This window comes from Mytilus californianus, unplaced genomic scaffold (genome assembly GCF_021869535.1).
Source record: "Mytilus californianus isolate M0D057914Y unplaced genomic scaffold, xbMytCali1.0.p SCAF_116, whole genome shotgun sequence".
Classification (NCBI taxonomy): domain Eukaryota; kingdom Metazoa; phylum Mollusca; class Bivalvia; order Mytilida; family Mytilidae; genus Mytilus; species Mytilus californianus.
The window spans coordinates 37,136-49,245 of NW_026262600.1; the positions used below are offsets into that span (position 1 = coordinate 37,136).

General features: G+C 32.1%; 1 long non-coding RNA gene across 1 annotated transcript; it reads right to left on the reverse strand.

Annotated features, from left to right (window-relative positions):
- Positions 1–4,000: 4,000 nt before the first annotated feature.
- LOC127721046 (uncharacterized) lies at positions 4,001–9,975 on the reverse strand. Its single transcript, XR_007991061.1, has 2 exons — positions 9,698–9,975; positions 4,001–8,898 (listed from the first exon to the last, which is right to left on the reverse strand). It is a non-coding gene; the product is annotated as an uncharacterized LOC127721046 (long non-coding RNA).
- Positions 9,976–12,110: the final 2,135 nt, after the last annotated feature.

Sequence of the window (12,110 nt, forward strand, 5' to 3'; positions counted from 1 at the left end):
TTGCACATACTGTAACAAGATACCTCTCTCTCCAGAAGTGATGACTCCTGATTGCTTTGGTGCAGTGGTTATACCTGTTTCGTCTACATTCCATATATAAGAAGTACTAAATTTGTAACGTTCAATAAATTCTCCTAGCTTTGAAAAATACAAGTTTACATACAGTTCAAATTTGCTGCCTTGACAGACTCGTCAATTCTGGTGTTCTTATTGGCAGTTTAGGGTGTCCCAGAATAAACAGAACAAACAAAGCTATCGCTTCGGCATTTTTTCCCAATGTTTTTGCACATTCATATGCTAGTCTTTAAGGGTAAGTCGGATGTAAATGAATGAAGCATTTATCAAATATCTTTAAAGAAACCGTTCATGTAAGTCATTTAATACTTTCCTTTTGCTATAGTTGTCAATTTTAACTTTACAAGACCTAACCTCTAATGCTTTTTTAATAAATCTGGTCAGGGTCATTTGGTTTATTTTCCATTACAGACGCTGCCGATCTCACACTTCGGTGTTCATAATTTCATAACATCCGTTTTGCGTTCACTGTATGTCTAATTATATATCAAATGCGTTTTGTAAAAATAGACTTTTTCACTCATTTGGTCTTTTGGAAAATGTTGTTTGTGCTGTATTTAGACCCCTCTACCAAGTAATTTGTTTTGCATGCACACGTATAAAAATTGCGGTTTTTATCCAACGCAATCATAGGTTTGAACGTTGTTTTCAATTTAGACTTGTTTGTAACTATATATATATATATAAGTCTAGAGATTTGCACAACGATACTAATATAAGGTGGTATTATACGAAGATGTTGTTATTAAATCGTGTTGACAAATATTTCGGCTTAACAAATAGCCTTCATCATGTGTCAATAATTTTAACAATACTGATTATATGTATAAAAATAGCTCAATTATACAGGTAAGTTTTGGTCTATTGATTTAATCCAAAATCCTGAACATCATAAACTCAATACTCAAATATATGTGACTGTGTATATTTACATCCCAAAATGAGTGAAAAATAAAACTTAGTATTTTTTATTGTAGCCGTTTGGATGATGTACATTTAGTTCCTTTATCCAAAAGCTTTCCCGAACCTGTTTTTCCCGGTGCGGGCTGAAGTGTCTGATAATAGAAGTACTTCTGGAGAATGTCGTTCGTGTGATGAAAAACGCTGCAAATGCTGCCTGCAGATGCATCACTCATCAACTTTTCACAGTAAGGCAACCGAAAATAACTATAGGATATTTTGCAATGTTAACTGCAAAAGTATGAATGTTATTTACATTCTAGAATGTTCGGTTTGTGGCCTCCAATATGTTTGTGATTCAAAGCAGCCTTTCCACAAACGCCTCAATGGCCATAGGAGTGATATCTCTAAGAAGCCACTTCTCCCAGTTTCTCAGCATTTTAGACAGTCTGGTCACAAACTTGATGACTTTAACCGCATGAAGATCCTAGTGATTGAACAGAACATTCACTGGAGTGATGCCCAGCGACAGGTTCTGGAAAGCTTTTGGATAAAGGAACTAAATGTACGTCATCCAAACGGCATCAATAAAAAATACTAAGTTTTATTTTTCACTCATTTTGGGATGTAAATATACACAGTCACGTATATTTGAGTATTGAGTTTATGATGTTCAGGATTTTGGATTAAATCAATAGACCAAAACTTACCTGAGCTATTTTTATACATATAATCAGTATTGTTAAAATTATTGACACATGATGAAGGCTATTTGTTAAGCCGAAATATTTGTCAACACGATTTAATAACAACATCTTCGTATAATACCACCTTGTATTAGTATCGTTGTGCAAATCTCTAGACTTATATAATTTTTTCCTTATCTGCACAGTATCGTCTATTCTAGACAATCCGGTACATAGTAAATTTGCTAGTTGGTCCTTTTTATAGACTTATATATATATATATATATATATTATATATATCTGACTTAATAAAGTCGTTATTTAAAGTATCAGTGTATGTGTATTCCTTAACTAAATTGAAATAGACTCATATTGGAATCGATTGGGTCGGTCACATGACTCACGATAAAATGTAATAGAGCAGATTATGAAACTCCCGTATGCGTTGTATCTAGACTTATATAATTTTTTCCTTATCTGCACAGTATCGTCTATTCTAGACAATCCGGTACATAGTAAATTTGCTAGTTGGTCCTTTTTATAGACTTATATATATATATATATATATTATATTATATATATCTGACTTAATAAGGTCGTTATTTAAAGTATCAGTGTATGTGTATTCCTTAACTAAATTGAAATAGACTCATATTGGAATCGATTGGGTCGGTCACATGACTCACGATAAAATGTAATAGGGCAGATTATGAAACTCCCGTATGCGTTGTATCTAGACGTTGAGCGAGTGGCAATCAAGCGTGAAGAAACTAATGGTAATGGGACTCAATATACGGCACACGTGATGCACCTTAATTGTGTATTATTTGTACATTTTGAATGTTTCAAAGGAATTGATAATATACACATATTAAGAACAATTATTATTTCTTCAAACATGGCAAGACATACTTACTGCTGAGATATTCAGTTTTGTCTACTATGGCATCACCATTTCCGTCTGACATGACGCAATTTAAAAATAAAGCGTCTAAATATTTTGGAAGTATGACGTCAGTTCCTTTATTAAGTTGGATTTCCAGCTTCTGTCTCATTCAACACGTGTCACATACACATTATCGCTATTTGTCCGCCTTCATTGGAAATGATTTATAAATCTTCCTCGTGCGCGCAAAGCCTTAATTCCTTGCCCGGCTTTGGCTACACTTTTCTTTTCTTTTTGTTTTATCCACTCTCTGTCGATATGCGCATCTGGTGCAGTAAAACTTTGCACAATAACTTAACTATGTGTTCTTGACTTAGGGCAGGCATGGAAGTAAAGTCAATATAATACTTCCATGGGGCAGGCAAATCAGGAATATTTGTATGCCCTCAACCCCCTCCCCCTGACCTGGGACACATAAGTGTAACAGAACATTACCGTAAACGAAAAACAGTTGAATATGTCTTAACTCTTCGTATTGGTAATAAACACACACAACTAATAAAATAAAAACCAAACAACTAGAAAAAAGAGAAATTACTGATCTAAAAAGATCCGTTTTAACAAATAAATACATAATTTTCATTTTTTTTTTAATTCATTTTGTTGAAATAAAATTGAGCAAATAATAAAACTATGTCAGAACACAATATTGTGAAGACAGTGGTCACTCATCGACCAAACATCAATTTATTTACGAGTTCACTGAATACAGTGCATGCTAGTGCTTAGTGCTTATGTTTCAAAGGGTGTTCCCAATTTTTACGGTAAATTTAATCTAAAAGTACATGTAGGTGTAAAGTGTAAAAGTTTATTTTTATTTGTATTTTATATATATATGTTACAGCTGCAATAAATACTTAATGTGACGTACAAGATCCGATTATAGCGTGTCATAAAAATGATTCATTTATTAACAAGTGTTTATTTTGACAAACTATTCAGGGTATAGTGGTCACTCCGACTTATCTTGTTTGCACACAGTAAATTGGTCAATAAGTATTTCGTTGTTAAGCATTTAGATGATGTAAATCCACCGATAAAGATTTTAACAATCGCCACACTTTATAAATATTTAATAGACAAGTTGACAGTCTCGTAGTGGGAGTTATGTCGACGTACAAGGTAACTTACTTTAACGGGAGGGGGAGAGGAGAATTAACTCGACTCCTTCTAGTGGCAGCTGGACAAAAATTTGAAGATGAACGAGTGACCAGAGAGGAATGGCAGAAATTGAAACCAAGTAAGTGGTCGAAATAAATTTTACATAGTTTTTTTTCCCTTAATATGAAAGCTTCATAGCTGGGAGATATACATCTAACTATATATTTAACCATCTTTGTATGATCGCATGAATATCAATTATTATTGATGCGCAATGATTAGAAACACGGTATTGGCAGTATTTGGCCACAGCTTTATTATAAAATTATAAACACATATAACTAGGTAAACAGTTAAGATATATATATGTAAAGTAAATAGATATTTCGATGAACGTAGTCACCTTTCATATTGGCAAACTACGACACGATAACTAGATAACTAAATAGATAAATAATTAAGATATATATATAGTAAATAGATAATTAATTAAACGTAGTCACCTTTCATATTGGCAGACTACAAAAAGATAACTAGATAGATAGATAGATAACTAGATAACTAATTATTTACAATAAATAAAGCATCCAATTAAATGAATCCTGGGAAACAGAGATTCGTAAATTTTTGTGTGGTGGTCCTGGGATACAGAGACCCACAATATCAAATGTTTTGGATGCTAAATGAAATATGACGCCAAATGACGCATATTTAAAGGAAACGCAGCGAAATGTGCCCATGACTAAATATCACTACGGAATGTTCATGTAAACCGGCACGTACAACAATTGTTCTTACATGATACATGTACGAACGAAGTCACAGATTACTGTAGATATAAATGTCTAAGAATAAATAGTCTTAAAACACAACACACGTTGAGATGGCATAGCTATACTAGCAAACGACGGACAAGTACACTGTAGATAATAATCTGATGTTCCACATATACTGCTTAGTTGACGGTTCATCCGAACTGTTGTACAAGAATCATCCTGAAAAATATAGTAAAGACACAGCAAAAATATGTTCATGATATATTATGCTAGGTAGTATAAGACATAGTGGTGGGTGGGTGGGTCTTTAAATCACCAAATAATATTCCGTCTGTTTCTTTCAAATGTCGGAATGGAAAGATCGCGTGCGCAGTCATATTGCGCATTGACAAACATACATCTGATAGCCTACATTTAATAGAGATGAAACAGCTAATAACACAAGTAATCTATGCTTACACTAATAACCGAATTTATGCTGAATCATAAATTCTATTATTATTGATGCGCAATGATTAGAAACACGGTATTGGCAGTATTTGGCCACAGCTTTATTATAAAATTATAAACACATATAACTAGGTAAACAGTTAAGATATATATATGTAAAGTAAATAGATATTTCGATGAACGTAGTCACCTTTCATATTGGCAAACTACGACACGATAACTAGATAACTAAATAGATAAATAATTAAGATATATATATAGTAAATAGATAATTAATTAAACGTAGTCACCTTTCATATTGGCAGACTACAAAAAGATAACTAGATAGATAGATAGATAACTAGATAACTAATTATTTACAATAAATAAAGCATCCAATTAAATGAATCCTGGGAAACAGAGATTCGTAAATTTTTGTGTGGTGGTCCTGGGATACAGAGACCCACAATATCAAATGTTTTGGATGCTAAATGAAATATGACGCCAAATGACGCATATTTAAAGGAAACGCAGCGAAATGTGCCAAATTGACCAAGACAGTCATAAATGACTGTCGGGTCAACCGCCATTAAAAGCGGATAGAGCTGCGTAGAAGCTGTGAGCCAAATACAACATAAAGGACTCATATATTTAAACCCTAACAATAACTGAATTCTAATGAATATCATGCAATTTCTTAATACACATTGTGGAAAGTATGTTGTGTGTAGACAAGAAAGGCTTCTACCGCGCCTTGAAATGTGGTAAGCAAAATGTATTACCAATATGAGTCAAATGTTCACCATCTTGGCATTTAAATATGGAATTGGGAGATACATCGGAGTATCGTATGTATTGATTGCAATATCCCCCTTGACGAATGATCAAACTAGCCAGCCAGCTGATTGTCCTCTTTCTGGTTCTAATCATTGTTTCTGTTACTACGGAATAATTCATGTTTATTTGGCAAACTTAAGACCACCACAATCTGATATTCAGTAAAAGAACAGAAACTATATTCACAGTATTTTCCCACATCTTATATGTTTTTTCCCACATCTTATATGTTATACTCCTGTCGTATTGTCAATTCAATCAATTCCGCGTATCTACATATGATTAAAATTAGAGATATTGAAAACTGAATTCCAGTTTAATCTTGTACAAGATGAATGCCACCTGGTATATTCCAAACTTGAATAAATTCGTTTTCTACAAAAGTGGAAACCAAACTCTAATGATTACTGGCGAAACTGCTAATCTTACATAACGGTTAGTATTACTAAAGTAATTGCAAGTTCTAAACATAAAATTAGAAAAAATTCAAACAGTTTTACCCATTGTTGTATTTGAATATATGAACGAAATGACATAGACTTCCATGAACACATTGCCTGAGGTTTAGAATCAGGTCAACCATTTATGGCAGCTCTGTAGCAGCGCCTTTCCTGAAGAAACGAGAACTTTGTATCCCTTGACTTAATCCGAAAATATTCAGTGACTATTTTAGGACTCCTAAACTGATATTTAGAGAAAGGAGTTCTATCAAAACAAGCATTCTGAAAGTAATGCATTGCAATACATAGCCACTACCGGTTAATAATTCATTGTACTGGAACAAAATATTAACTTGATCTATAACTTGTCATGGTGTAAACTATAGAACAAATATCAAGTCAATATATTCAAGCATGACGAGAAAAAAAAATGTGGAAAACTGATTATTAAGTAAATTTTTATTAAGTCCAGGGACCATTACTCTGCACAAAATCACCAAACCGAAACATAACTCGAAACTTGAGCAATTACTTGTCATGATAAAACTATATACCAATTATTAAAGCAATATCTTCTAGCATGACAACAACAAAAAATTGAGGAAAACTGATAATGTGTGTGAATTTATAGAATATTAAGTCCAAGGACCAAAACTCAGCACAAAAATCAGCAGACTGGAACAAAATATGAACTTGATATGTAACTTACCATGATAAAACTATGTACAAATTATCAAATCAATATCTTCAAGCAATAACAAAAAAAAAAAAAAAAAATAATTGCGGAAAACTGATTATTTGGGGGAATTTTCTTAGTCCAAGGACCATAACTTTGAATAAAATCATTAGGCTGGAATACAATTCGAACTTGATCTGTAACTTGTCATGATAAAACTATATTCCAATTATCAAATCGATATCTTCAAGTAAGACGAACAAATATGCGGAAAACTGATTATTTGAGTGCATTTTCTCAGTCCAAGGACCATAACTTTGCACAGAATCATCATACTGGAACGCAATTCGAACTTGGTCTGTAACTTATCATGATAAAACTATATACAATTTATCAAATCAATATATTCAAGCATGACGAAAACATGTGCAGACAACTGATTATTTTAATGAATTCTCTTAGTCCAAGGACCATAGTTTGCACAAAATCATCAGACAGGAACACAATTCGAACCTGATCTGTAACTTGTCACGATAAAACTATATACCAATTATCAAATCAACGTCTTCAAGTATGACGAAAAAATGTGCGGAAAACTAATTATTTGTGTGTATTTGACCACAACTCTGCACAAAATCATCAGACCGGAACAACATTCATACTTGGTCAGTAACTTGTCATAATAAAACAATACACCAAATATCAAACCGATATCTTCAAGCACGAATACAAAAATGTAGAAGACTGATTTGCCGGATTGACAGGTGGACAGACAGACAGACGAACATAGTGAGAACCTTAAGTCCCCCTAAACTCAATCGGTAGGGGACTTATAACAAAGCAATTGACCAGTGACAGGTCTAAACTTGCAAACAGTAAGTTATTTCGTTTAAGCAAAAATAGGATAAGCATCTCTAGGCCGCTCATCAATAACGTGTGTGGTTCCTTCAAAGCACTGGTCAGTCTTAGATAAAATTAAATGGAGTTCAATAATATATATATTTTTCTTGATATCTGGCGAGATGACAATATTATTTGTAATTTAGTTCATTTGTTAGAATAATTTTTTTTTTATTAGTATTAATCATTAGCGTAGAGATCGTTTGTACACTATTTTCGATTGCAAGTTACTTTTACAAACTTGATCACCAAAAGTTTTAATCTTTGAAAAGATTATCGTCTGCAAATCGTTGACATGAACTTACAATCTCAGAGAGTTAACGGTTTCCTTACATTTACTATATATCATTTCTAAGGTCAAGAAAAGTTCAAATCGTAATCGGCATCGCAGCTTGTAGATACATTACGTTAGGAATTTATTATCTCAAACTGTAACGTATCTAATTAGAAAGATTTTGTATTCGAAAGAGAAACATCGAAATGTGTGTTAAATAATGTGAACAGTTGTACAAGGACTATCAAGTATATATTGTAAACATTAAACGTAGATAACATAATATTCATTTTAATGACAGCCAAATCGATTGAGGATATAATAATACTGCTATATTAACATAGTTGTCGAATGCCTAGTCCCAAACCGTTGAACTTTATATCGAGCTTAATTCCACTGCAAAAGTATCTCAGCAACAATATATTTATACTCAAGTTCAATTTCTTTATTTGTTATTTTTGTATGAGGCAAAACTGGTTTAATAAAAAGTTTCCCCTGTTCATATGACACTTTTTACTGATCATTATCAATTATAGAGTTGTTCCTAAGTAGAACAAAGATGACATACTCGCCCGTTTGATTTTTTTATTTTATTTTAAGTACTGACTAACATCTTAATCAAGACTAGGAGAGTAACTAGTTGTTTGCGTGAGATTTGAATGATCTTTACCGATTGCATTACCTGGTCGATTTACTACATCAAAAGAACAACTATCCTCCTGAAGTTGGGGGATCGTTAGATGCTGGTACTGAACCTGGTTAAAGTTGTGTTTCCTCTTGTCTAGATGCAGCTCCTTATGTTGCAGTGGCTATCCATCTTTTTGATGACCTTCTTGTATTCATCTTAGTGCCAAACAACTATAAGATTAAATTGAACAACCAAAACAGAATATTGCTTTGTACTATAAATAAAGAATTTGTCAATTAGCGAACTTTAAAAGTTCATTGACGCCTATAACCAACCAGTTTAACATTCATCTGTCAGGAATGAAATATTTGTGTTTACGTGAATTGATACCGTTGCACAAATGTCGGTCAGCTTCCGACAATAAATTATTCTGGGTTACACGAGCGAGGAGGCTGATTAAACAATCTGTACCGAATGACGATGCTGTTAAAAATAGCTCAAGTGAGGTGATATATGCTAATTTATATTATAAAATCGGTCAAAGTAATTAAACGGACACAGAGTTGATTTAACAGAATACTAGACGATATTTAAAACACATGTACTATATATAACTATCTATAATGATTATAATAACATCTAGAATGATGATAATAACATCTAGAATGATGATTACAGTTAAGGTTATGGTGATGCATACATGAAGAGATAAAAAATAATTATGTTGAACATGCGTTACCTTCAATTAGCATTAAGCTGTGACCGCCGGAGTGAAATGTGCAGATCGGTGTCAAGCGTTGAAATGAAATGGAATAAAACGTGTATATCTCTATGTAACAGTACATAAAAAAAAATTAATGGCTCAATTCTTATACATAAACACCGATCGCTACCTCCGGATAGTAAAAGTATTATAACATGTAAAAATAAGCAAAATAAGCAATAAATTGAAATTAATTTGTTATAAAACACTGATATTCTTTTAAATATCCCACAATTGTTGCGGGAGACTAACTCTAATTATACCACCTGAGTTCCAATTGTAGAAAAGTGGTACCAAAACCTGCACAATGTGGATCCTATATCTTTTTAATCACCAAAATAATTTTCTTTAAATCTTTAAATCACCAAATAATATTCCGTCTGTTTCTTTCAAATGTCGGAATGGAAAGATCGCGTGCGCAGTCATATTGCGCATTGACAAACATACATCTGATAGCCTACATTTAATAGAGATGAAACAGCTAATAACACAAGTAATCTATGCTTACACTAATAACCGAATTTATGCTGAATCATAAATTCTATTATCTATGAATAGGGTGACAGGCGTGAATTACTTATTTGCATTTTTTATATGAATATATAAGAAGAAAATTTTGTAAAATAATTTTAGTTTAAATTACATTTACATTTTATGCCCCGCTGAGGCAGACAACATTTAGAAGGAAGTTAAGTCAATCTGATATAATACCAATAATTGTACGTGTAATTTTTGTTTTTAATATTTAAACAACAAAACTACATTCATAATTTTAAGTGTTAGATATTAGCTATGACAATGCAAGAAATGAACCATTTCATTTTAATGTTCAAATAAACAAACGTTCACAGTGACTTTAACATTTAATTTTGTAGTTGGACTTTTAGGTTTTCTTTCATTTAAAAAAATGCAAAACTATGCATTCATTATATTATGTAATAAATTAATGTTTGTTATGATTATTCCTCATAATAACTTATGATCATGTTCCATATTCATTTAAATGTTTAAATTAACAAATGCCTACTATGTTTTAAATATTTCATACTGAAGTTGATCCTTAGATTTACTTACATTAAATTACAAGTATCATATGTTCGTTTAACACGCAACCAAAATAAAATAGAAATTGTAGATAAGAAATCAAGCAGTAAGATCGCCTATGAGGTCCGAGTACACAGTTATTTCGTAGTGCATTTCTTTTAGACAATAAATGAAAATAAAAAAAATCCCACCTGCGCTTTCTCAATAATATTTTTACAGTGTGTTGTACTACTTTTGGGACAAATTATATCAAAATTATAGAAAACTTCATCGGCTCTAACTCAAAATATGGACAATTCTATGTTAAGGGGGTCTTGAAATCTTTTGACAGCTTCCGAAGTGCTAATTTTTAACCTTTTTCAGCTGGACCAAACCACTACTTTACTTTACAATTCATGACCCAAATTTTTTTACAGTGTAATTTCATCCCCCTACTTGCTATTTGAGGCATAAAACATGAAGGAATACATTTGGAAGGGGTACTAAAAAAATTGGCAAGCAACACACTGTCCACACTAGGGACTTTATTCGTGGACAACGAAAATCAAAGGACGATAACTGTGTACTCGGACCTAATAGGATAGAAAAATTTGACCAATCTTAATAAAACTTGGTATGACTAAAGCTTAATAAATTATGAGACTGCTGACAAAGTTTCATGGCAATAGGATATATATTATAGACAATATGATAAATTCTATATTCAACTTCGCATGTTAAATTTTGACGTTTAAATTGAAAAATTTCAACTATCAACATTTGGGGCTTTAAAAATTAAAATATTGCAAAAAATTACATTTTAAAGGGCTTTATATATGACATATTATGTATTTAAAGCAATAGAATACTCATTTGATTTATCAGACTTATCACAATTATTTAAAAGTCAAATTTATATGAGCCTGTGCCAAAAAATGGAGGTTTTCCAATGAAGGGGGGCCTTACATGAAGATGTATTATTTTCCAGCAATTTTAAATTTGTGGAGTTTTTTGGTTATAAATAATCCTTACATATGTATTAAATGTACTTTAAATGGAAAGAAAAATTACAAATAGCATACCATATTAGTATAAAAGGGTCTTAAGCCAAGTAAGACTGAAAATAATTTAGGGTCAATTTAGGCCGTAGCACATATTTACATTTAAAAATGCATACTGAAGCTATAGGAAATAAAAATTTGTGTCTCTTTTATAATTTCTATACTCAGGTTACATGATACAATAAATCTGAGCATAAAGGGACTCTTGCATTCTACTTTTTTTGCAGACAGTATGGTCTGATACAAAGATTTTTCACTTTTTAGTGAAAAACTCGCATGCAATTTTAGCCTCAGCAGGCTTATATTTGAACCACTTGCTATTTAACATAAGAAAAGAAAGATACTATGTGAAATGAAACAGGTACAAAAGACATTGTGAAGTGCTTTTAATACAAATTTAGTGAAATCTTTATTATGGACTTCAACTTTTATGTACCTAGGTCCTCACATTTAACTTGATCCAAACAGGCCGTTACACGAGGGTCATTTATACAACACATTTTGCACATATTGTCTGAGATAATCTTATTTTCTGTAGATTCAGAGTTCACAAATGAGTAATACAACTGGGTTAAAGCATAGAAACACAAATATT